General features: G+C 36.7%; 1 protein-coding gene and 1 pseudogene across 1 annotated transcript in view; both read left to right on the forward strand.

Moving 5' to 3' along the window:
* LOC124973324 (zinc finger protein 260-like) overlaps positions 1-24,791 on the forward strand; it is a 154,201-nt gene that overhangs the window by 81,252 nt on the left and 48,158 nt on the right.
* LOC124973327 (histone acetyltransferase KAT2B-like) lies at positions 21,416-24,148 on the forward strand (annotated as a pseudogene).

Consider the following 24,791-nt stretch of genomic DNA (forward strand, 5'->3'; position numbering starts at 1 on the left):
GCCTTCCTCCCTTCCCCCATTAGGTATCATCATCTGCTTATCAGAGAAATCATTCAAACTTTTTTTGGGGGGATTGACTTATCTCACTTAGCATGATACTCTCCAACTTTTTCCATTTGCCTGCAAATGTCATAATTTTATTATTCTTTATGGCTGAGTAATATTTCATTGTGTATATGTACCACAGTTTCTTTTTCTATTCAGCAGTTGAAGGGTATCTATGTTGGTTCCACAATCTAGCTATTGTGAATTGAGCAGCCATGAACATCGATGTGGTTGCAACATGGTAGTATGCTGATTTTAAGTCCTTTGGGTATAGGCCAAGGAGTGGGATAGCTGGGTCAAATGGTGATTCCATTTCATGTTTTCTAAGGAATCTCCACACTGCTTTCCAGAGTGGTTGCAATAATTTGCAATCCCACCAGCAATATATGAATGTACCTTTTTCCCCACATCCTTGTCAACACCTATTGTTGCTTGTATTCTTGATAATTGCCATTCTAATTGGGGTGAGATAGAATCTTTGGGTAGTTTTGATTTGCATTTCTCTTATTACTAGAGATGTTGAACTTTTTTTATGTATCTGTTGATTGCTTATAGATCTTATACTGTGAAATGTCTGCTCATTTCCTTAACCCATTTGTTAATGGGGTTATATGTATTCTTGGGGTAAAGTTTTTTGAGTTCTCTATAGATTCTGGAGATAAATGATCTATCTGAAGTATGTGTGGCAAATATTCTCTCCCACTCTGTAGGTTTTCTCTTCACATTGCTGATAGATCCCATTGCTGAGAAAAAATGTTTTATTTTGAATGTTTCCCAATTATTGATTACTGCTTGTATTTCTTGTGCTTTGGGAGTCATGTTAAGGAAGTGTGGTCCTAAGCTGACATGATGAAGATTTGGACAACACACTCATGCCAAGGCACATTATAAAGAAAATACATAACATACAAAATAAAATTAAAATTTTAAAGGCTGCAAGAGAAAAAAGAGTAAAAATTACATTCAGGGGGAAACCAATATGGATATCAGCAGATTTTTCAACCCAGACTGTGAAATTTAGAAGGACCTGGAACAGCATATTTCAAGCTCTGAAAGAAAATGGATGCCAAGAATCTTAAACCCAGCAAAACTTACCTTCAGATTTGATGACGGAATTCCATCCTTTCATGATAAACAAAAATAAAGATTTTACAAATAGAAACCCGTCACTACAGAACAATCTCAGCAAAATATTCCATGAGGAAGAAATGAAAAGTAATGATATAAGTCAGCAAAGGGAGGAACTACCTTAAAGGAATAGTCAAATAAAGGAGAAACCAAGCCAAGTTATAAACCAAAAATAAGCCAAAATGACCAGGTATACAAACAATAACTCAATAATAACCCTGAATGTTAATGGCCTGAACTCATCAATCAAAAGACATAGACTGGCAGATTGGAATAAAAGAAAGACCCAACGTTATGCTGCCTTCAAAGACTCATCTCATAGAAAAGGATGCCCACAGAATAAAGGTGAAAGGATAGAAAAAACATATTATATATACTTTCTTATGACTATTTTATTTTAATTTCTGCATTGTATTCCATTTAAAATAATGAAGTCCATTTACTTAACCTTTTATTACTAAGAGATATTTGAATTGTTTCCTGTGTTCACATAATGTTGCAGTAATTTGTCTTTTGCCTGGTGAAAATATATAGGCATTCCTACTATATATATATGTCTAAGAATGAACTGAAAGAGCAACACCAGAAGCATATGTCCACCTCTGCATGATACCACCAGAGATTTCAAAAGTGGTTGTAAAAATTCACATGCATATCCAGGTGCAGTTTTGCATGCTTGAAATCCCAGTGATTTGGGAGGCTGAGGTAGGGCTATCATGAATTCAGTCAGTCTCAGAAAATGGGAGGCAGTCTCTAAATAAAATGCAAAAATAGGGTTGGGGATGTGACTCCTGAACTCTATACCTGGTACAAAGACAATTCACAAGCATGGCAGTTTATAAGATTCCACATTTTCTACCTCTTTTCAAGTATTTTTTGTTCTTTTTAGATATACATGACAATAGAGTGCATTTTGATATATAATACATACATGAAGTTTAACATTCTAATTAGGTTCTGCTTGTTGTGCTAGAACATGATGTGGAGTTTTATTGGATTTATATTCATATATGAATATAGACAATTAATACCTGATTCATTCTACAGAATTTTCTATTCCCCCTTCCTTTTCTTTATCCACCTTTGTCTAGTCCAATAAAGTTTTATTCTCCCCTCCACCATTATTGTGTGTTAGAATCCACATATCAAAGAGAAATTTTGGCCTTTATATTTTGGGATTGATTTACTTCATGTAGCATGTTAATGTCCAGTTTCAAAAATTTTAGAGTGACATTACTAATTCTTAAAATTTTGATTAATTTTCTATAAAAATTTGATGATGTTTTGGTTCTGGTTTATATCCTGTGTAGCTGTAAACATACTAATATGCCATCAAACAAAATTATGTGTTAGTATGCCTTTCTAAAATTTAAAATGTTTTGTTTTCTTTGAAGGATCTACCTTGTAGTTATATGTGTTGTATTTAAAGATTGCTAACTTGTATTTGACAAGTTATTGTCTCTAGGACAGTGGAAAGGGTGTTTAAATAAAAATTCATGGGTTTACTACTTTTTACAAACTAGCTATCATTGGTCTAATACTAGGCATGGTTTAATTTTTGTCATGGTTTAAATCTCACTGACAAGACAAGTTGAGTACACAGTACTCATATATTAATCTCTTCTCTTTCACATATTTTCTCCAGAAAATAAAGTTTCTCTAATTCCAGCATAATATGAAATACTGTTTTTAATTTTTTTTCATTTTTTAAAATTTTTACTTTTACAGACTGCATTTTGATTCACTTACACAAATGTGATACAACTTTTAATTTCTATGGTTGTACACAATATAGATTGACACCATTTATGCAATCATACATGTACATAGGGTAATGATGTCTGTCTCATTTCAGGTAAGCAAAAGGCTAATTTTGATGAGATCATGTTGATGGGGTAGACAATGTAGACTCTCAAAAAAGGACAGAGTAGGTAAAGACATCACTGGGTATAAACTACATCTTTTTGTTTGAGACTGAGCAGAGATGCAAAGGTGGCTTTCATCAGATATACTCTGATTCCAATCATCTGCTCTACATAGACATTGCTGTTCTACTATTCTTCTTGCAAGCATAAAAGAGTGTGTATATAGAAAGAGGATTGTCAAAATTAAATTATCCAATTTAGTAAGTTCTTTTCTTCAGGACCAAAGCAATGTCCTGCAAAGAATATACATGATTTGAATAAACGTGTCTGTCTGAAACTCCAAGAAAATGAAACAAATATCATGAATCTGTAGTGAGAGTTTATGCATTTATTCAAACAATTATTTCTGAATATCATTTGCTAAGTTCTGAAATCATATAATGCCTGTCACTGTATAGAAAACAAATTGCATATACTGCCAAAAAGCAAACTTTTATGATTACTATATACTCATTGTTTACAGGTTTGGATTAGACTTCCTCCATTTGAAATGACCTACATATAATCCATTAAATCTCCATTAGTGATGGTGAAAAATTTATTTGTTAGGAAAACTGTCAATTTCCAATTTTTTGTCAATTTTTTGTTCCTGATCTCCAGTGAAATTTTGCATAGCAGGAAGTACACATTACCTGAGCAAACTCTACAGTTTTATCAGGGACAATATTATCAGCCAAAACAGCTGTTCACCTGCTATCATTTCTACCTCACTCTGCTTTTCTAACCCATCCCACATAAATACTTGTTTTGTAATTTACCTGTGACTCAGAGAAATGAAATGTATCAATATTTGGTGCTTCCAACTAGATCCTACCAACAACAATTCTCAAACCCACCAACCTTGGTTAATATCTGGAATTGTGTTTATCTTCTTCATATTTTTACACTTTTATTATCTTTATTTTATATTCTCAAGATTCAAAACTTCAAATAAAGAGATTGATAAAATATGGTTAATTAAATCAATAAAATGCTTGTTCTCATGTCACTATTACTTTTCAAAATATTATCCAAAAACCACCCCCACTATTTAAGAGCTCAAGAATGTAAAATTCCTTCATGGAAGTGTCTGCCATGTAGATAACTCACAATCAGCAGTTAAAGGTTTGTGTGAAAGACTGAACTTGGTGTGTATAAGATCATAGTATATTGAGAAAATTGGGTCAGTGTGTAATGTGAGGCTGAAAGAGTGTTTACAAATCTGAATATGATTGTTTTGTTTGAGTAGAAATGATGTTTTTGTTTTGTGTCTGTGTTTTCTGGAGAGATATTTTATTTATTAATTTCCTTTGTTGTGACTAAAACTTCCATGTTTTTGTGCATATAGTATGTGTGTTTTAAATTTTTATGTGGTTTAGATGTTCAGAGTAATGAATTAAAACTATTTTTGAGACTCAAGCAATAATTAGGTCTTTAATCAAAGGCAACAAATAATGTGAGAATGTAAAAATTAATGTCTATATCCAAATTCTCAGTAAAAATATTGGTTTATATGTAGTCCACAAACCATTCATTTTTTATAACAAAGGCAGTAATAAGAATGAGCAATCTATAATCATAAGTGAAATGGATGACATTTTCACATTTACTGAATAAGAGGAACCAGACAAAATTTTTACATTTTATTACTCATTGAATAAAGTTAAAATGTTGGTAAAATTAATGTGATCTACAAAGTAATAATTTCTTATCTAAAAATAGCAGAAACAATTAAGCTTAGGGAACTAATATGTTTTTGATAGGTTGTTGAAAATTGATAAAAGAGAGTAAGGGGTGTAGAATGTTCTAGGAAAAGTGATGGAATAGTATTACCTATAAAAATACTTGAATATGGTGTGCTCTTGGACTGGGTCAGTCAAGATTATTCCTGAATGTCCTATCACTGTGAGCCTTTTTGAAGATGCTACTGGTCTCATCCATGTCAGATAATTCAACATGGATTCTGTTGGCTTATTCCTAAACAACTTTTAATATATCCAGCTTGTCTGAAAAAGTAAATTCAAGAAAGAGTTTTGGTTCTTGTATGGTATTTATATATATTTACTATTGTTAGGAAGAGAGTAGGAGTCTATTCACTGATTCCCTCTATGAACATGCATAGTTTACATCTCTGTGGATAAAAGACTGTTTTCTACTAGTATGGATAGCAATATTTTTATGTCAATGCATGCTATGAATGACTATTTTTACAATTTTATTTTTTACCTGGGTATACTATTGAGTTACATTTGTAATACTTCCTTGTAGTTAACTGTGATCATGTTATTAGGCTCTCTATAAGTGAAAAAGAGTGCAAGTGATATATGCCAATTCCTGGTATGGCCATACAAATTTCTCAGTCCTCCATGCTGTCTCCTTTTCTAACTGTCTGTGATGTTGACATCCATATTTGCATGGAGTGTGATGCTTATACAGATAAAGTATCTACCACTTCAGTCCTGTGGCAGGCGAAATCCGGGGCCCAGTGTTACGCCACATGCATCCAAGATGGCAACTGGCAGAGAGCCAAAGGGCATGCTGAATGCACCTTGAGAAAAACAGGAAGTGTATACCAATGGCTGTATGATAATTAGTCCAGCCACCTAGAGCGTGGACAGATATATCTTACATGTATGCTTGAGCTCATGATCACTTGACCTTTAATAGGACTGGATGGATGTATCTGATTACAATTGCTCATGCATGAGACTGCTTGTATATTGAGGGTGTTGTCTGAATAAAGCAGAAGCGGTGGCAAGTGGCAAGTGGCGGCCTGTACCGGGAATGGTGAGCACTCAGGTAAGTAAAAGACAGTTTCGCTAGCATAATTAATGAGGTTTCCCTATTTGAGGAAACGGTGGCCTTAAGGTTTTAATGGAAGATTCCCCTAAAGAGGGAATGTTAACGGAAGATTCTCCTAGAGAGGGAATGTAATGAAAGGTTGTCCCAAGAGACAGAAAAGGACGTCCTGTAAGTAAATGAGTATGTGTAAGGTGTTATTTGTGTTACCTTTTCTTGTTTTGTTTCTGTTTGTTGTTGTGGTGATATGGACATTAATTTGTTTCTGTCTGACTTCCAAACAACCAAAATTTCAAGACAGGTTAAGAGAAGGGGAAAAGATATTAGAAACTGTAAAAGAAGAACAATCAAGTCAAGCTTCTGAAAGAGAAAGTAGATGTTCAGACCTCTGTACCTCCGCCAGAGCAGTATTAACTCCAGAGATGGGAGTACAACAAATACCAACTTCAGTTGTCAGCCCATTACCTAAAGGAACAGTGGGACTAGTTCTGGGGAGGAGTTCTTCTGCTTTAAAAGGATTAAATATTGTCCCTGGAGTTATAGACCCTGATTTTACAGGAGAAATAAAAATCCTTGCTTCTTCACCAAGAGGTGTAGCAATAATAGCTCAGGGTGATCGCATAGCACAATTGTTGGTCTTACCCAGCTGCCATGATCAATATCCATCAAAGAATATTTTTAGGGGAAATAAAGGATTAGGTTCTACTGACCAAAATATGGTCATGTTAAAATTGTATTTAAAAGATAGACCTATGACAAAGTTAGTGATAGAAGGCAAAAGTTTTGAGGGCTTATTAGATACTGTGGCTGACAAAAGTATTATCAAAATTACAGAATGGCCCAAAGCCTGGCCACTTCAACAGGCAGATCAGACTTTAAGGGGATTGGGTATAGCTTCCAATCCTAACAAGAGTGCAGCCATATTAAAATGGAAGGTGGCTAACGAGGAGTTATGTTCTGATACTGCTGGACGTAATGCAGTTGCTGGCAATCCTCAGTGAATTCTAAACATGCTGACAGTCCAAGGACCATATGAAGGGCAAGGTAATCAGATTAATTTCCACCACAGTATGTATCAACAAATTAACCCTCAACTTTTAATCTATCATTATATGGATGATATTTTGCTAGTTCATCAGGAAAAACCTGTCTTAGAGCAATGTTATAATTCCTTAATAAAGTCACTGGAAAGACGGGGCTTACATATTGCCATTGATAAAGTACTAAAGACAGATACCAAAAACTTCCTGGGATCTATCATAAATGCAACTATGGTTAGACCAATAAAAGTTGCCATTTGTGTGGACAAACTTAGAACTTTAAATGTTTTTCAAAAACTTTTGGGTGATATTAATTGGATTAGGCCTTACCTTCATTTACCCACCTCAAGTTTGGGTCCCCTGTTTGATATTCTTAAAGGTGATTCTGACCCCCTTTCTAAGCGGATGCTTACCCCTAAGGCTCGAACAGTTCTCAAGCTTGTTGAAACAGCTATGGAAAAGGTTCTTATTGATTGTATTGACCTAGCTAAGCCTTTATCATTCATTGTCTTGGACAAAAATAAGTTACCCACAGGAGTGTTTTGGCAAAAGAGTCCTATTCTATGGGTCCACATGAATTATGCCCCTAACAAGGTCTTATCCTTGTTTACTGAATCTGTGGCAGAATTAATCCTTAAGGCGTTAAAAGTATCCCTTTCCACCTTGGTATTCAACATGTCACAGGAATTCCCTATAATCCTACTGGACAAAGCATTTTTGAGCGTGCCCATTTAATGCTTAAAAACATGTTTTATAAACAAAAAGGGGGAATAGGGGCATCATACAGATCCCCAAAAGACAAATTATCTGTTGCCTTGTTCATCTTAAACTTTTAAAATCTCAATTCTGAGGGCTGATCAGCAGCTGACCGTCATTCAGAGCCTAATAAAAAATATCTACCTCAAGTGCTCTGGAAGGACATTCTATCAGGACAATGGAAAGGCCTGGATCCAGTGTTAATCTGGACCCAAGGGTTTGTTTGTGTTTTCCCACAGGACGCACAATCGCCAATTTGGGTGCTGAAGAGATTGGCCAAGGCCTCAACAGAGACCCAAAAACAGGAAGAAGATGAGGAGGCTTCTTCCGCTGATGGTGTTGGCAATTTCTCACCAAGTTAATGGAGGAGACTTGCGTGAACTATGGGGGATAGTAAAGATGTGGTCCTATCCTGTACCTCTTACCAACTCTTCTATTCTATATCCTCCTATTTTTATAATTGGCCACATTTCTTCAGTCCACTGTTCAGTTGGGAAAAGAATGGTTTGGGTTTTTGTACGGAGGAGGTCTATTGTGTGTTGTATCTGTTCTGTGCATACAGTGTTTATACAAAATGAGTATACATTGGCACAGAGAAACAGCCATTATTCACCAAGCTCTCATCGGAATTGATGCTGGCTCATCCCCCCTGGTCTGATTAAATGTGCTAGACTGGTAGTCAAAGACGGGTAAGATTCATGGGGAGCTCATACCAACCTAAGACAGGAAATGAGGGCTAGAACCTCATTCTCCAATGATGGGTAAGTATGTTGCTCTGCCAAGGACAACCTAAGACAGGCACGGTCTCTTTTATAAACAGAAAGGGGGAAATGTGGCGGGTGAGACCCGGGGCCCAGAGTTACACCACATGCATCCAAGATGGCGACTGGCAGAGAGCCAAAGGGCATGCTGATTGCACCTTGAGAAAAACAGGAAGCGTTTACCATTGGCTGTATGATAATTAGTCCAGCCGCCTAGTGCATGGACAGATATATCTTACACGTATGATTGAGCTTCTGGTTGCTTGACCTTTAATTTGATTGCATGGATGTATCTGATTACAATTGCTTATGCATGAGACTGCTTATATATTGAGGGTGTTGTCTGAATAAAGTGGAAGCGGCGGCAAGTGGCAAGTCCAAGAATATAAATTATACCATGAGGGATGCAAGTTCTTTCCACCTTCTCTGTTATGAATTGTTACTTAAAAGAGAAGGAGATTTCTCAGGATAATTACTATTGCCTAGGTTGTTTCTACAAATGCATAGAGTAATTTTTTGGGATGAAAATAATTTCACTTGATATAAATAAGTGAAAAACAATGAGTTTAAATGTGTATCTTTCCCTGGACTATTTTGTGTTTGAGGTATGTGTGGCAACATGGATATGAATAGCTGTATACACTTACAGCTTATACTCACTAGAATCTTCAATATGTTTAAATTTGAAGGTCCACGAAATGATTTCTCCCACCAGGTCTCTCCAGTTGACTAGTGGGAAACAAATGAGCTACAATCATCATTGACTATATTGGATAATTGTTAGAAATTTTTGTTTGAACTACCAGAGTGTACAAAGAAGTATGAGCCAGACTTTGAAATTTTGCTGATTGCTCCTATTTGTCAACTACCACCAAAGAAAAATAGGCCTATCTCAGTAATCTTTTGTTTACTGTGAATCTATATGTTTCTTATATCCTCTAAAGAACCAAAACTTATATAAATTTAGCCTTGATGTTTAAGACTTTTTGTTTTTATATCCTTTGTTTTCTTTGAATTCCACATAAGGTTCCCTACATTTATATCTTAGAATCTGAAAAATAAACAGTTATTATACCCAGGTTTTTATTCCATGACCTATATACATCCTTGTAGAATTTGTTTGAATATTCTATTCTCTTTCTCTTATTTCCTTCATTTCACAGAATCACTTTTATTTTCAACAAAAGGGATAATCACTATTAGAATATTTACAATAATATTTTACCAAATTATAAATGAAGAAGTTTATTGAAATGAAATTGAGTGATACACAATGACATTGTGCAGGTGGCCTATGCACATACCCAGAGAAATAAAAGCTGGATCATTTACATGTTTGCTTTACTCTCAACTTGAGCCAAAAGGAAGACCTCAACAACAATAAAAGTACCCCATTCTCCTTTGTTTCATCCATTGTCACTTGCCTTGATCTTCTTATCTCTCATTCCTTCACTCATCTTCCACTAACTAGAAAAACACCTCCTTTCTTCTTTTTATAAGACTGTTTTTGTTCTCTTAGGTTCAGAGAAGAAGAAAACACACACCACTTGATTTCTTCACAGGCTGAGGGATGAAGGAATTTTCCAGGTAGTTTCTCTTTTGCCTCCTCATCATGGTGATACACTTCATAAGGTTACTCATATCAGGTAAGATCCTCTCAGAATCTCAACTCTCCAAAAATTAGGTGATGATGAGTAAGAATGAAATCCATAACTGGAAAAAGAACATAAAATGTACTTAGATTATCTGTTAATTTAATCAACAGTGCTTAGTACAACATCATGATTGTTCAGAGACCAACTATCACTAAGACTTCAGCAGTGAATTATGACTTACTGATGACAGGACAGAGTCCAGGGATTCACACCATATTTACAATATTTCAGCATTGCTAATATGCATCAGATAAGTAGAAGCCCATTTTGCATTGAATGTTCTATCATTAAATTAAATATTCATTCACTGCAATCGATACCAAAGTTAGAGATGCATATAGATTAAACAAGGTAATCTGTCTATAAGTCTATAGACACTTGATTACACAGTGTAAGGATTTGACAGTACCAGAAAAGGTCAGACTGAGAATCATGCTTGACTCAGAAAAGCAATGGCTATATACATAAGTGCTATTTATAGTATGTAGAACTGATTGAGATGAATGTTGAAATGTGGGTTGAGTATGAGAAAATCTTACCCATACATACAGCACGTGAACAATGGGAGAGGATTGTTTTTGTTGTATTGGTTTCTTACTGAGTTCATAAAAAAATTACCAAATATTTATTATTTAAAATATAGTGTATTATTCTTCTTTTTGGTTTCAAAGCACATTATGGGACTTGAGATTTAAGGTCAAGGTTTTAGCAGACCTTCTCCCATCTGGAGGTTAAACTTAAGGTAACTCCATTTTCCCCCTCCAGGTACCAGAGCTTCCTACAATCATTACCTCTCTTTCATGTTTTTACTATTTATCAATTATCAGTTAAACACCTATATCCATGATCACAGTTCCACTCTGACCACTATGTTCTTAGCTGATTCTCATAAAAACCATTGTGGTAAACTTGACTATGACCAGATTAAGTAGAACAATCTTCAAATTCAAAATATTTGACTTCTCATCTGCATAGTCCCCTTTTCTATAAAAGGTCTCATATTTATGAATTCATGGTATTCAAGGGTTTGTATTTAGGAGGTGAAAGATGCTGTCAGAGAAAAGGTTTTGTTCTTTATCATTCTATACCAAAATAAAATCAGAGATATTTAGAAGAATTTACCTATAGTAAAATATAGCATTATAAGAGTAGAAACCTGGAATTGAGAAAAAGATTGTAATAAATGTAAAATTATTATGTAAACATATAGAATAATACAAGCAGAATTAATTAAATTAGATATCACTTGAAACTAATTATTAACAAAAGTAATAAAATAGCATTCCAAAAAGAAAAACATTTCAAGTTTAGAACTAAGGAAAACAAATGAAACAATAAATAACTTCATGTCAGGATGACAGATCAATATAAATAACATAATTTTGAGGTTATGGAATTCTGTAAAATCAAGATGTTAAGCAAATTTGTATCAGAATAAATAACCCAATTAGAATCTGAAAGAAATATAAGAAAACACAAATTCTAATGTTCATAAATAAATATAGTAAGGTAAAGAAAAGTACCAAATATAAAATTTAAAATATGTGGGGGTTTTGTATGGGAAATTGAATTCAGATGTTTTTTATCACTGAGCCACATCCCCAGTATTTAACATATTTTATTTAGAGATAGTATTTCACTAAGATGCTTGTAACCTTTCTCAGTTTTTGAGGTTGGCTTGAAATTGGGATCCTCTTGCCCCAGTCTCCCAAGCGGCAGGGATGACAGGGGGCATTTGCCACTGTGACATCAATGAAAACATTTTTAAATAGAAAAAAATCAAAGGATGCAACAAAGTAATAATTATGGCTTCTGAATTAAATATGTTAATGCCTTAAGTCTGTGATATAGCCAATTCAAAAGTAAAGGAAAATGTTAAGACAGAACGTAAGCCAAATTTTCACTGCTGTGACAAGAAAACCTAGACCAGAATCATCCTAGATTGAGGATTGGTGTGAACCAGGGTGGGAATTGATGAATTCAATTGCATAATACAATTTTCTAGGAATAATATTTTGTCTTCAACTTTCTTAAATACTAGAATTTGAGTATTGCTGCCAACTACTTTTCCATCTTCATCTCTCTTAACAGGTGATATACCCATGTCTCAATTCCATGATATCTATACATGATCCCTCTCTGCTTTTGTCCCATCTGTATCTCCTTTCTTGAAAATTCACACTAGATCTTTTGATAAATTGGGTGCAGTGTGTTTTCTTGTCAACATAAATATGTTTGGAGGAATATATCTCTGCATACTTGATCTGACATGGTACATATTTCCCAATGCATATGTTTTAGTTGTTGATAGACACAATAACTTTGCTTTAGTGTTTATATTTGTGTGATGCTGAGGATAGAACTCAGAGCCTTACTCCTGGTAGGCAAGCATTTTACCACTGAAAAACAGACCATTCCACTCTTGGTGTACTTTTCTAAAAAAAAGACATACATAATCATAAGATTTTAAGAGCCAACACAAATTTTAATAATTAATGTTTAGTGAACCTAATTTGAAATTGCATCCAACTTTACCATGAAATCCAGCAAAAGAAGTAATTACAGAAAATACCTTATACAAGTAGGGTAAAAATAGTGAGAGGACCAGTGAATCCATTTATATACAATATTGATTGGAGAAACAGAAAATGTGATTAAAGAAAAGAATGTAAATATGCAAAGAATTTTAAAAAGTAAAAATAACTACAAAAAAGCAGGAGAAAGGGAGTAACATATTTAGCTCTTAATTACTAATCACAGGTATAAATTAAAACACATTTATAGGTAAAATATGTTGCAGATGTAGACATTGCAATTAGGTAAGAAAAGAAAATATTTTTGAGTCTATAAAATGCAAAAATATGTTCAAAATCAGGATATATTTACAGAGTAAGTGAATAAAATGTGCTAATAAATTTATAACTTATCACAGGATTAAAGTCATTTCATAATCACACAATATTTTAAAATTTCCTCTAAATTTGAAGGTGGATTTCAAATTTTAATATCATGTTTTGATTCATTGAAATTTCAAAAACACAGATTTACCAGACACATTATTTTCAACAAATGAAAGATTTTTAAAAAATAATATGTAATTGAAAATAGTAAGATTTATTTTGTTAGAATAACTTCTCTATTGGATTCCATCATCCTTTCTTCACTCCTACATTCATTTTAAGAGGTTTATTGATGTATGATTACTGTTTATCAAAGAAGCTTATTTTGGGTATACAAAAGAATGGGTCTGATTCAGCTACACATTTTGCCTTCTATTTACATATTGGGATAGATTTGCTATTTCTTTGGGAAAACATTTATCTCATGATGAGAATTTCGATGTTCACATAGAAAACTCTGAAATCATTTACAATTTCATAGTTTTTTAAAATCTTTTTTATTATAAACAAATGGGATACATGTTGTTCATGTTGTTTCTCTATTTGTACATGGCGTAAAGGCATACCATTTGTGTAATCATAAATTTACATAGGGTAATGTTGTTTGATTCATTCTGCTATTTTTTCCCTTCGCCACACCCCTACCACCACTCTTTTCCCTCTATACAGTCCTTCCTTCCTCCATTCTTCCCCACTCCCTAACCCTAACTCTAACCCTAACACTTAAAACTCCCACCCCCATTATGTGTCATCATCCACTTATTAGCAATATAATTTGTCCTTTGTATTTTTGAGATTGGCTTACTTCACATAGCATGATATTCTCCAATTTCATACATTTGCCTGCAAATGCCATAATTTTATCATTCTTTATGGCTGAGTAATATTCCATTGTATATATATACCACAGTTTCTTTATCGATTAATCAATTGAAGGACATCTAGGTTGGTTCCACAATCTGGCTATTGTGAACTGAGCAGCTATGAACATTGATGTGGCTGTATCTCTGTAATATGCTGATTTTAAGTCCTTTGGGTATAGGCCAAGGAGTGGGAGAGCTGGGTCAAATGGTGGTTCAATTCCAAGTTTTCTAAGGAATCTCCACACTGCTTTCCAAAGTGGCTGCACTAATTTGCAGCCCCACCAGCAATGTATGAGTGTACCTTTCTCCCCACACCCTCACCAACACCTTTTGTTGCTTGTGTTCTTGATAATTGCCATTCTAATTGGGTGAGATGGAATCTTAGGGTGGTTTTGATCTGCATTTCTCTTATTACTAGAGATGTTGAACATTTTTCCATATGTTTGTTGATTGCTTGTAGATCTTCTTCTGTGAAGTGTCTATTCATTTCCTTAGCCCATTTGTTGATTGGATTATTTGCATTCTTGGTGTAGAGTTTTTTGAGTTCTTTATAGATTCTGGAGATTAGTGCTCTATCTGAAATGTGATTGGCAAAGATTTTTTCTCATTCTATAGGCTCTTTCTTCACATTGCTGATAGTTTCCTTTGCTGAGAGAAAGCTTTTTAGTTTGAATCTATCCCAGTTATCGGTTCTTGCTCTTATTTCATGTGCTATGGGAGTCCTGTTGAGGAAGTCTGGTCCTAAGATGACATGTTAAAGATCTGGACCTACTTTTCCTTCTATAATCTACAGGGTCTCTGGTCTGATTCTGAGGTCCTTAATCCATTTTGAATTTAGTTTCATGCATGGTGAGAGATATGGATTTAGTTTAATTCTGTTGCATATGGATTTTCAATTTTCCCAGCACCATTTGTTAAAGAGGATATCTTTTCTCCATTGCATATTTTTGGCGCCTTTATATAGTATGAGAAAATTGTATTTATTTGGGTTTGTGTCCGTGTCCTCTATTCTGTACCACTGATCTACCTGTCTATTTTGGTACCAATACCATGTTGTTTTTGTTACTATTTTTTTGTAGTAGAGTTGAAGATCTGGTATTGCGATACACCCTGCTTCACTCTTTCTGCTAATGTTTGCTTTAGCTATTCTGGGTTTCTTATTCTTCCAGATGAATTTCATAATTACTTGCTCTATTTCTGTAAGGTACATCATTGGGGTTTTAATTGGAATTGCATTGAATCTGTATAGCACTTTTGGCAGTATGGGCATTTTGACAATATTAATTCTTCTGATCCAAGAACATGGGAGATCTTTCCATCTTCTAAGGTTTTCTTTAATTTCTTTCTTTAGTGTTCTGTAGTTCTCATTATGGAGGTCTTTCACCTCTTTTGTGAGATTGATTCCCAAGTATTTTATTTTTTTTGATGTTATTGTGAATGAAGTAGTTTTCCTAATTTCTCTTTCCAAAGATTCATCAATTATGTATAAAAATGCATTAGATTTATGTGCATTGAACTTATATCCCAGGACTTTACTGAATTCACTTATGAGTTCTAAAAGTTTTCTGGTGGAATGTCCTGGTTCCTCTAAGTATACAATCATATCATCAGCAAATACGGATAGTTTGAGTTCTTCTTTTCCTATTCATATCCCTTTAATTTCTGTGTTTTGTCTAATTGCTCTGGCTAGAGCTTCAAGGACAATGTTGAATACAAGAGGTGAATGGGGGCATCCCTGCCTTGTTCCAGTTTTTACGGGGAATGCTTTCAGTTTTTCACCATTTAGAATGATATTAGCCATGGGCTTAGCATAGATGGCCTTTACAGTGTTAAGGAATGTTCCCACTATCCCTATTTTTTCTAGTGTTTTGAGCATGAAGAGGTGCTGTATTTTATCAAATGCTTTTTCTGCATCTATTGAAATAATCATGTGATTCTTGACTTTAAGTCTATTGATATGGTGAATTACATTTATTGATTTCCTGATGTTGAACCAACCTTGCATCCCTGGGATGAAACCCACTTGATCATGGTGCACTATCTTTTTAATATGTTTTTGTATGCGATTTGCTAAAATTTTGTTGAGAATTTTTGCGTCGATGTTCATTAAGGATATTGGTCTGAAATTTTCTTTCCTTCATGTGTCTGTCTGGTTTAGGTATCACAGTAATATTGACTTCATAGGATGTGTTTGGGAGGGTTTCCTCCTCTTCTATTTTGTGGAATACTTTGAGAAGTATTGGAATGAGCTTTTCTTTAAAAGTTTTGTAGAACTCAGCTGAGAACCCATCTGGTCCTGGACGTTTTATTTTTTTTGGTAGGCTTTTGATGATTTCTTCTATTTCATTACTTGAAATTGGTCTATTTATATTGTGTATGTCCTCCTCATTCAGTTTAGGCAATTCATATGTCTCTAGAAACCTGTTGATGTCTTCAAAATTCTCTATTTTGTTGGAGTATAGAGTTTCAAAATAGCTTCTAATTATGTTTTGTATTTCGATCGTGTCTGTTGTGTTTTTCCTTGTTCATTCTGAATTTTAGAAATTTGGGTCTTCTCTTCTTCTGTTTGTTATTGTGGCTCAAGGTTTATCAATTTTGTTTATTTTTTCAAAGCACCAACTATTTATTTTGTCAATTTTTTGTATTGTTTCTTTTGTTTCAATTTCGTTGATTTCGGCTCTGAGTTTAACTATTTCCTGTCTTCTACTACTTTTGGTGTTGGTAGGCTCTTCTTTTTCTAGGGCTTTGAGCTGTAGTGTTAGGTCATTTATTTGTTGAGTTTTACTTCTTTTATTGAATCCACTCCATGAAATAAATTTTCCTGTAAGTACTGCTTTCATAGTGTCCCAGAGATTTTGATGTGATATTTCTTTGATCTCATTGACCTCTAAGAATTTTTTAATTTCCTTCCTAATATCTTCTGTTATCCATTCATCATATAATAGCATATTGTTTAATCTCCAGGGGTTGGAGTAGTTTCTGTTTTTTACTCTTTCATTTATTTCTAATTTCAATCCATTATGATCTGATAGAATACAAGGTAGTGTCTCTATCTTCTTGTATTTGCTAACATTAGCTTTGTGGCATAATATATGATCTATTTTAGAGAAGTATCCATGTGCTGCTGAGAAGAAAGTGTATTCGCTCTTGGTTGGATGGTATATTTTATAAATATCTGTTATGTCTAAATTATTGATTGCATTATTGAGATCTATAATTTCTTTCTTCAATTTTTGTTTGGAAGATCTGTTCAGTGTTGAGAGAAGCGTGTTAAAATCACCTAGTATTATTGTGTTATGGTCTATTTGATCTCTGAAATTGAGAAGGATTTGTTTGGCATACATGGATGAGCCACTGTTTGGGGCATAGATGTTTATGATTGTTATGTCTTCCTGATTTATGGTTCCCTTAAGTAGTATGAAATGTCCTTCTTTATCCCTTCTGACTAACTTTGGCTTGAAGTCCACATTATCTGAAATGAGGATGGATACTCCAGCTTTTTTGCTGAGTACATGTGCATGGTATGTTTTTCCCCATCCTTTCACCTTTAGTCTATGGGTATCACTTTCCATGAGGTGAGTCTCTTGCAGGCAACATATTGTTGGATCTTTCTTTTTAATCCAATCTGCCAGTCTATGTCTTTTGATTGATGAATTCAGGCCATTAACATTCAGGGTTATTATGGAGATATGATTTGAATTCCTGGTCACTTGGTTCATTTTTTAAATTTAATTAATTAATTTTTTTTGACATGACATGGTTCCTCCTTTATTTGACAATTCCTTCAGGATTATTCGTCCCTTTGCTGATTTTCTTTTTTGTTTTTTATCTCTTCCTCATGGAATATTTTGCTAAGAATGTTCGGTAATGCTGGCTTTCTTTTTGTAAATTCTTTTAGCTTTTGTTTATCATGGAAGGATTTTATTTCATCGTCAAATTTGAAGGTAAGTTTTGCTGGGTATGAGATTCTTGGTTGGCATCCATTTTCTTTCAGGGCTTGAAAAATGTTGTTCCAGACCCTTCTAGCTTGAAGGGTCTGGATTGAAAAATCTGCTGATATCTGTATTGGTTTCCCCCTGAATGAATTTGGTTCTTTTCTCTCACAGCCTTTAAAATTCTGTCTTTATTTTGTATGTTAGGTATTTTCAATATAATGTGCCTTGGTGTGGGTCTGTTGTAATTTTGTGTATTTGGAGTCCTATAAGCCTCTTGAAGTTGATTTTCCATTTCATTCTTCAGATTTGGGAAATTTTCTGATATTATTTCATTGAATAGATTGTTCATTCCTTTGGTTTGTTTCTCTAAGCTTTCCTCAATCTCAATAATTCTTAAATTTGGCCTTTTCATGATATCCCAAAGTTCTTAGAGATTCTGTTCATGATTTCTTACCATCTTCTCTGTTTGTTCAACTTTGTTTTTGGTTGAATATTTTGTCTTCAATATCTGAGGTTCTGTCTTCCAGGTGTTCTATCCTATTGGTTATGTTTCTATGGAGTTCTTAATTTGTTTTATTGTTTCCTTCATTTCAAGGATTTCTGTTTGGTTTTTTTTTTCAATATCTTTAACTCTTTATTGAAGTGATCTTTTGCTTCCTGTGTTTGCTCTTTTAACTGTCTTTGGTGTGATCATTCAATGCCTGTGTTTCTCTTTCATTTCATCGTTTGCTTCTCTTATCATGTTAATTATGTACATTCTGAACTCCCTTTCTCTCATTTCTTCTGCCATGCTGTCATTGGATTTTATTGATGTAACATCTAGATTTGTTTGAGTCATTCTCTCCCTTTATTCCTCATATTGTTCAGGTATCAGTGGATTGCTGAGATGTGGCAGATTTCCTCTATGGACTTATAATGTCCCTGAAGATTTCTAGTATATCCCCTCTAGCGTTCAGTAGCCTGAAGTCTTGGAGGAAGTTGATAATGCGGTGCTCCACAAGGAAGTTGCCTTTCTAGGTGTGTTGGCCTTCAGGTGGGGTATATTCCCTTCTAGTGGCAGAGGTGCCTCCACTTGTTGACCAATGGTCAACCAAAGGGGAACTAGTCTTTGGGCTGAGGCAAGGCCTGTGTCTCTGATTTTACTGTCCTTGAGGGAAAACCTCACCCGGTGGGGAAGACTCACCCGGTGGGGAGGTCTCTCTGGTCAGTTCCCCTCCTGCAGGTTCCTGTCAATCCACAACTACCACCTGGGCAGGGCAGCCTTCCTAGGCAATGTTCCCAGGGGCCAAGACCTACCTCCTGAGCCTGGGAGCCTTGCCCTTCGCAGACAAGTCTCCATAGGCTGTCCCTCCTCAGAGAAGCTGCCTGCAGTCCTGGAACCTTCACTCCACCCCTCAGCTTATCTCTGTGCAGCCCTTCCACCGAGAAGTCGCCTAGGTCCAGGGACCCTGTTTTGCACCTAATCACCTGGCTATGTGGCCCCTCCTCTGAGCATCCACCCAGAGCCTCGTACAGATGCTCTGAACCCCAGCGACCCGCCGCATGCCTCTTCTTCCAGGCAGCCACCTGGTGTTCTGTGTGGTCGCTTGGAGACCAAGCAACTCACTGGGCACCTCCTCCTCCTCAGGTCAGCCCCCCCCATTGTTCACGAGGTTGCTCTGAGTTCAAATAGCTCACTGTGCAGCTCTTCCTCTGGGCAGCCACTGGAGCCCCGGTGGGTTGCTCTGAAACCAAGCGGTGTGCTGAGCGGCCTCCTCTGCAAAACTCCCAGTTGTCCAAGTTCACTGCTCCAGCAGGGGGAGGGGTGTCTCACCAGGCAACTCTACTTCACAAAGTTCTCTGTGTTCCGGGACTACCGCCCCATCCGGGACCCCTCCCCAATGGGAGAGACTCACCCGGCAGTTTGAGTTGGTACCGAGTCTCTCAATATCTCCTTTTTTGAATCCTGAGTCCTGGAGCAACATGAAATGCAGCCACCCTCTAGTCCACCATCTCGAAACCCCCCTCATAGTTTTTTTTTTTTAATTTTGAGTTTCAACTTATTATGTAGCAGTGATACAAAATCACTATATTATTTTAATGGCTAAAATGATATAAATCTGGGAAAGTATTTGGATGCTTTTGAATAACTTAGCAAGTTCTTTCAAATGCCTTCTTTTGTAAGCACTTTGCTATAGAATATGTTATAAAATTCCAAATTTTCTGATGTTTCAAGTCAGTAGAAGTGTGCTGACAAGTAAAGTGTTTTCCTGTCCTCTTATTAACACAAGACAAAATGTCAGCATTAACTAATTAGCATATGATTTTAAGAATAACAACAAAAATATTCAAGAAATGGAATAATGTTCTACAAGATTGTTGACTATTATGGTGTGGGTCTCAGAATGTTCCCTGAAAAGCTCATTCATCAGGCAATGTAGCATCATTCAAAGATGAGAATAAAGGACTATGGAAACTGTAAAATAACTATGGAATAATCCATTTATTGAAATTATAACTAGAATGAAAAAGAGAGTGTTAACAGTAAGCAGTTAGAAAGGGGTTGATAAAGTGAGGTCACTGGTAGAATGGAGTTGGATTTTAATTTGTCCCTGGATTCTACCAATATCTGGTTCTTGAGTAGTGAAAAAATGTCCTGTGCCATTTTGTTACATTATGGTGGTATGCCCATTGCAGACCCAGAAATCTGGAGTCATGTGATCATGTACTTTGACATAGAAAATGATCAGTGAAGATACCATTTTGTTCCTTTTGTTGTTCTTCACAGGTATTATATCTAGGATTATATTGGTGAAGTTAGGCAATGGCTACATAGAAGTACCCTGGATATTTTTTCAATTATATGTAAGTTTTTCCTAAAGAAATTAATATTATTTGAAACCTGAGGAAATCTCAAGTTTGACTTTAAAAATCGAAATAAAATTTACACTCCAAATTATACTTGAAATCAAAGGCAAAATGTCTCAAAGTAAAAAAAAGTGCATTAAAATATCACTATAACTCACAGAATATTGGATAATTTTTCTATCTTATTATTGTCAAACTATCATCCTTATAAGTACTATTTTCTCCAGTATCAAGGCAACACAGCCAACTCACAAAAACAGTGTGAGGCACTTAGAGACAGTGAGGCACTTAAGGCAACAAGCTTGCTTGTTCAAAGTCCAGTTATTTTGTTTTTGAATTTCTTTTTTCATTGGGTGCATGGATGGTAAATAGTAATATTTTTTCTCATAAATGTAATAAGTTGGGCACCCGCCCCGCGCGCACCGCCGGTCCGCAGCCACGAGGAACATGTCGGTGGCCAGGACACAGAGCAGAGACACTGGGAGGAGGACCTGGGGAGGGCGTGTGCAGTGGCGGCGTAGGCGGCGGCGGCAGCGGAGCCGCTAGTCCCTTCCCTCCTCGGGGAGCAACCGCCGCCGCCACCCTCAGCGCGAGGGCCTCGGCCAGAGCGGGCGTGCGGGTGAGCAGCGCGCGGGGGCAGGCAGGGGCAGAGAGGGAGGTGGGCGCAGGGTGCGGGAGGGCGTGGGGGAGCGTCTCGCGCTCCCGACGACCAGAACCCAAGCGGGAGACACTGGAGGCGGTGGCACCTGACACTCGCGCCTCCTGCGGAGCTTTGGGGCGGCATGTCCGAGGCTGGCGGGCCGGTCAGGGAGGCTGCGGGGCGGGAGCCGGGGCATGGGCCGGCCCGGGGCGCTGCCCCCTCTGCCTGCAGCGCTGCCGCCCGCGCCGCTGCAGGGCTCCCCCTGTGCCGCCGCCGCTGCCGCCGCTGGGGACTCGGGCGCCTGCGGTCCCGCGAGGGCAGTGGCTGCAGCGGGCACGGCCGAAGGACCGGGAGGCGGTGGCTGGGCCCGAATCGCGGTGAAGAAAGCTTAGCTGCGCTCCGCCCCCGGGGCCAAGAAACTGAAGAAACTCGGAGTGTACTCCGCCTGCAAGGCCTAGGAATCCTGTAAAAGTAATGGCTGGAAAAACCCCAACCCCTCTCCCGCTCCCCCCAGAGCCGATCTGCAGCAAATCATTGTCAGTCTAACGGAATCCTGCTGGAGTTGTAGCCATGCCCTAGCTGCTCATGTTTCCCACCTGGAGAATGTGTCAGAGGAAGAAATGAACATACTCCTGGGAATAGTGTTGGATGTGGAATATCTCTTTACCTGCGTCCACAAGGAAGAAGATGCAGATACCAAAAAAGTTTATTTCTATCTCTTCAAGCTCTTGAGAAAATCTATTTTACAAAGAGGAAAACCTGTGGTTGAAAGCTCTTTGGAAAAGAAGCCTCCATTTGAAAAACCTAGTATTGAGCAGGGTGTGAATAACTTTGTACAGTACAAATTTAGACACCTACCATCAAAAGAAAGGCAAACAATTGTTGAGTTGGCCAAAATGTTTCTAAACCGCAACAACTATTGGCATCTGGAGGCTCCATTTCCGTGAAGACTGCAATCTCCCAACGATGATATTTCTGGCTACAAAGAGAACTACACAAGGTGGCTGTGTTACTGCAATGTGCCACAGTTCTGTGACAGTCTACCTCGGTATGAAACCACCCAGGTGTTCGAGAGAACATTGCTTCGCTCAGTCTTCACTGTCATGAGGTGACAGCTCCTGGAACAAGCAAGATAGGAAAAAGACAAACTGCCTCTTGAGAAACGAACTCTAATCCTCACCCATTTCCCAAAGTTTCTGTCCATGTTAGAGGAAGAAGTTTATAGTCAAAACTCTCCCATCTGGGATCAGAATTTTCTCTCAACCTCCTCCAGAACCAGCCAGCTAGGAATCCAAACAGTTATCAATCCACCTCCTGTGGCTGGGACAGTTTCATACAATTCAAACTCATCATCCCTTGAGCAGCCAAATGGAGGGAGCACCAATCCTGCTTGCAAAGCCTCTTCTGGGCTTGAGCCAAACCCAGGAGAAAAGAGGAAAATTAATGACTCTCACGTTCTGGAGGAGGTCAAGAGACCCCGAGTTATGGGGGATATTCCTATGGAATTGATCAATGAGGTCATGTCTACCATCACAGACCCTGCAGCAATGCTTGGACCAGAGACCAATTTTCTGTCAGCACATTCAGCCACGGACGAGGCAGCAAGGCTAGAAGAACAGAGGGGTGTAATTGAATTTCATGTGATTCGCAATTCCATGAACCAGAAACCAAACAAGAAGATCCTGATGTGGCTGGTTGGCTTACAAAACGTGTTCTCCCATCAACTGCCCTGAATGCCAAAAGAATATATCTCACAGCTTGTCTTTGACTGGAAACACAAAACCCTTGCTTTAATTAAAGATGGCCATGTGGTGGTATGTGTTTCCATATGTTCCCATCCCAAGGATTCAGAGAGATTGTTTTCTGTGCTGTAACCTCAAATGAGCTAGTCAAGGTCTATGGAACACACCTGATGAATCATTTGAAAGAATATCATATAAAACATGACATCCTGAACTTCCTCACATATGCAGATGAATATGCAATCGGATACTTCAAGAAACAGGGTTTCTCCAAAGAAAGTAAAATACCTAAAACCAAATACGTGGGCTATACCAAGGATTACGAAGGTTCCACTTTGATGGGATGTGAACTAAATCCCCGAATTCCATACACAGAATTTTCTGCCATTATTAAAAAGCAGAAGGAGATAATTAAAAAGCTAATAGAACGAAAACAGGCCCAGATTTATAAAGTCTACCCTGGACTTTCATGTTTTAAAGACGGAGTTCGACAGATTCCTAAAGAACGCATTCCTGGAATTAGAGAGACAGACTGGAAACCAAGTGGAAAAGAGAAAAGTAAAGAGCCCAAAGACCCTGACCAACTGTACATCACGCTCAAGAGCATCCTCCAGTAGGTGAAGAGCCATCAAAGCGCTTAGCCCTTCATGGAACCTGTGAAGAGAACAGAAGCTCCAGGATATTATGAAGTTATAAGGTTCCCCATGGATCTGAAAACCATGAGTGAATGTCTAAAGAATAGGTACTATGTGTCTAAGAAATTATCCATGGCAGAGTTACAGCGAGTCTTTACCAATTGCAAAGAGTACACCCCCCTGAGAGTGAATACTACAAATGTGCCAATATCCTGGAGAAATTCTGCTTCAGTAAAATTAAGGAAGCTGGATTAATTGACAAGTGATTTATTTTCCCTCTGCTTCTTAGAAACTCATTGAGCAGTGTGCCTAAAGCAAGGTGGTTTAGTTTTTTTTAAAGAATTGGATGATGTGTTGAAGAGACTTGTAAATGTAATAATTAGCACTTTTGAAAAACAAGAAAACCTTCTTTTAGCTTGCAGATATGTATTTAAATTGAAGTCATAGAATATTTTTATTTTGTGGATAGATTTTAATCTGTTTACTACTATTTTGTAAATTTTCTATGGCATGTCCATTAGCCAACTATTCCATGATAGATGATCAGGCAGGGGTTTCCTCAAAACCTGTATGTGAGGAAATTGCACATAGTACCAAGATTTGGGGGAATCTAGAAAAATTTCAGACCGTGAATGTTTCCATTTTTTTCTAATGGAATGTGAGAGTTTATTTTTATTTTATTCTGAAGGACTTTAAGGAAGGGATACATGATAAAGAGCCCATAAAAGGTGAAATATGTGATGTTTGAAGTTTCATCGTAGACTTTATATATATATATATATATATATATATATATATATATATATTTTAAAACACTCATCTAGATGAGGTGCTTTGAGCAGTTCTAAAAAATGCAGTTTCACAAAAGCAAACTGCTTTGATTCCTAAGGAACAAGTTCTAAATAATGCAAACTTTTTATAAGCATCTGGGGTTTTGATAATTGTGTACATACAACAAATTTGTCAGTGCATAACCACTATTTTAATAATTCTTTTCTCTACATAAAAATGTAACATCATGTTTGACTTAGCTTATGCAGGCCATAAGTTCCAAAAGGTAATTTCCTAGGCCACAAAAGCATACACTTGAAAACACTTGAGATCAAATCAATGTGCTTTAATAGGAAAAGATGTGTAGTTG

The sequence above is a fragment of the Sciurus carolinensis genome, assembly GCF_902686445.1.
Source record: "Sciurus carolinensis chromosome 14 unlocalized genomic scaffold, mSciCar1.2 scaffold_124_arrow_ctg1, whole genome shotgun sequence".
Lineage (NCBI taxonomy): Eukaryota > Metazoa > Chordata > Mammalia > Rodentia > Sciuridae > Sciurus > Sciurus carolinensis.